Below are 3,591 nucleotides of genomic sequence, written 5' to 3'. Positions count from 1 at the left end.
AGTAGAGGCTCTTGAATGTTTGTTGATCCAACATGAAATTGACAAAATTATTCATGAGCTTCTTCAGTAGATTTCATTTTGCAACTTTCCCCACCAAATCTGCATACAAGACACTTTGTTCACACAAAGCCACACATTTTTTTTTCTTCATAAAGTTCACACACACTACGAGAACAAAACAGCCCCTTTCTTACACTTCTCTGAGAACTGGAGCTTTGAGGAACCTTCTGTGAAAATGTCTTTGAGCTGAGTATGTCTGGTGCTGATTTTCAGTCACCACCATTGCTAAACCCAATGGTTGCTGTTTGTAGGGAGGACTGTGATGGGAAAATTGGGGCCTGGCTGATAGGCACAAAGACATGCTGCTGAAAACCCCTAGTTAAAGCCAACTCACATGGTACTAGGGTGTTGCAAAGTAAGTTGGGTGCGGGGGAAATGTAGTTAGAAATAACCAACCGATAGAATTAACAGCAACCTTGAGGGGTCAGAGAGTCTAGCCACCCTCCTCCAACCCCCTGCTGGCTCCCTCAAAGCAGTATAACACAGAAACAAGCCCATATGTAGGATTTAATAGCTTCCAGGAAGACAGCCTACCCCAACCCCTTCTCCCAGTGACCAGAAATACTCCCCTCTCCCCTGGACTTCTCTCCACTTGCTTACACTGTCCCTAGCTCCACCAATTCGAGTTCTGAGATCCATGTGGGTTAACTAGGGTTCTATTTTTTTAGTGCAAATAGGCCACAAAAGGTGAAACCTAACAGCGTCCCTAGCACATGGAGAGAGCTAAAGGAAAGGGATTTTGATTTTATGTGGAAGGTCACATTGGAACTGTGGTCCAGAAAAAGAAGGTAAGTCCACCATGGGGAACTGCAGGACTTAGAGGGAAGGAGGGCAGTGGGGAGGGGTCATCTGGTAGGGAGGAGAGAGGAGGAGTTTTTGCTTTTGTGGCAACCTTGCCTAGGACAAGTGCTGATACAGACCAGTCCAGATAGATGAAATCACTCCAATTTTTAAAAGTCCACCATACAAGGAGCTGCCATGGGATTTTTATTATGAAAATTCTAAAGAGAGATATGACAGCAATACTTTTTTCAGCACCAAAGAAACATTTCAGTGATGAGGACCAAATTCCGTCATAGACTTCAGTTTTTTTCAAACAATTTAAGAACTCAAAATTTTCCTTTCTCTTCCTCATTTTTTATTCTTTTTATCTATAGGGTGCTTAGTCCTCCCCATCCACATTACCACATTCCCTGTGTTTGTATATGTTAATGTTTCACAAAGGTAGTTACAAAGAATATATAGCCATTCTTGTAAGTTTTCCTTTTTCCTTCCTTCTGTAAGATCCCATACCATGCATATAAGAATAATCCTCTGATTCTTCCATCCCTGCACACTTTCCAATGGGCTCTGAAAGCTTTTGGCATTTATGCATTTGGAGGTCAGACACTCATGTGGCTCAAGATCTCCACCCGTCTCAGGGAGAGGCATCTTCCTTCAGTCCTCCATACTATACTGTTGAAATTGGCCAGCATTGTGGAATGTGTTGCATATAAGTGAGATCTTGGTTATGTCTCAACATGCAGCCTTTAAATTTTTTCAACCATTATGATCCAAATTCTCAATTTTTGTGTTATGACTTTTTTCTCACAATACCTATTTATATACAACTTTATTTATATACAATTTTCTTATTGTCTCTTTTCTGGATTTCTAATTTTCTTTTTCAATTGCTTGCTCTTGTTTAAGCCAACACTATTCAACATTCTAATAAAGTTTCTTAATTGAGCTAATCCTTTACCATCGGTGCTCCCACTCAAGGAATTAGAACTCCAAGCCTGCATCCTGACTTATCCTCATCTCCCTTGGATTACAGTAGTGTTTGCCTTTATATATACATATGCATATATATAATTTAAAACTTTATAGAATTTCTACTTATGATTTCCAGTTTACAAATGAGGCTTAACCACTGGACAATGATTTCTCATGAAAACAATAATATTCAAGGTGGCTACCTCTAAAACACAGTCTACCAAAACATAACAATTGTTAAAACAAACCTGAATTGTAATTCTGCTCAACCCACTTACTAACTGTATGAATTAGGACAAATCTTTTAGCTCACCTTTTCCAGGTACCTGAAAACAGAAACTATGTATTTGAACACCTAGCATTATGTATAGTACCTGGCAAAGATATTCAATAAATTTACTGGTTCAAAAGATGAATGGATCCAAACATTAAACTTGATTCATGTACATTAATAAGATGTACTCTAAGGAGGAGGAACAAATTAGTCACTATGTGGCCTAGGGAAAATTACTGAACCTCTCTGAGATTCAGTTTACTCATCTGTAAAATGAAGATAATAGAATTATCTCATAGAGTTTTGAAGATTAAGCAAGATAATTCCTATCAAGGCCTTACTTCAGTACCTGGCAAAACATATAACTTAAGCAATACACATGTACAGATAAATGCATAGAAGTGTTAGGAAGTATACACATCAAATGTAAACAGCATTTTCCATGGAAAGAGGATAGATTAAGGGGAACTTTAACGTTTTACTCTGTACATATCTGAATTTTTTTTTAATAAGCAAGGACCTTAGAAACTCTCTTAACCAACTTCTACTCAACAATGCACAGAGAAAGCATTCCATTCTCTCTTTAAAACATTAACAGGATGGGGAGCAACATCAGAAACATGGCAGAGTGAGAGATGTCCCCAGATCTCTCCCTTGAAACAATAAGCTGAACATCTAAAACTCAACAAAAAACACCTAACCTGCACACAAGCATGACTGAGCAAGGGATCTGTGTATAATAGTTACCACAGGAATTGATAAAAAAACAAAAGATCAGCACAATGAGTTTTTGCAAGGAGATTGAAACCATCAAAAAGAACCAAATAGAACTTCTGGAGATGAAGAACACACTGAAAGAGATGAAAAAATGAAATAGCAAGCTTGGGAAATAGAATAGACCAAATGGAGGAAAGGATCAGTGATATCACAGACAGAAGTCTAGAAACAAATCAGAAGAAAGAAGAGAGAAACTGAAGAATAAAAAATAATGAAAGACAAATATAAGACCTAACTGATACCATCAGGAGAGGAAACATAAGAATAATGGGCATTCTTGAAGGGGAGGGAAAGGAGTAGAGATTAGAAAGCATTTTCAGACAAATAGTGAATGAGAATTTCCCAAATCTAAGGAATGAGTTGGAGCTTGGAATTCAAGAAGTCAACAGAATGCCCAATTATCTTAACCAAAGGCCTTCTCCAAGACACATTGTGTTAAAATTATCTAAAATCAATGACAAAGAAAGAATTCTCAGGGCAGCCAGGTGAAAAAAAGACGGTAACCTACAGAAGAAATCCCATTAGATTATCATTGGACTTCTCAGCACAAACCTTACAAGCCAGAAAGGAGTGGAATCAAGTATTCAAATTATTAAATGAAAGGAACTACCAGCCAAGAATAATGTTTACAGAAAAGCTCTCCTTTAGATATGAAGGAGAAATAAAAATCTTTCCAGACATACAAAAGTTGAGAGAATTCTCCACTATGAGGCCTGCATTACAGG

This window comes from Pteropus medius, unplaced genomic scaffold (assembly GCF_902729225.1).
Source record: "Pteropus medius unplaced genomic scaffold, Ma_sr-lr_union100, whole genome shotgun sequence".
NCBI classification, from domain to species: Eukaryota; Metazoa; Chordata; class Mammalia; order Chiroptera; family Pteropodidae; genus Pteropus; species Pteropus medius.
This window is presented reverse-complemented; position numbering follows the sequence as displayed.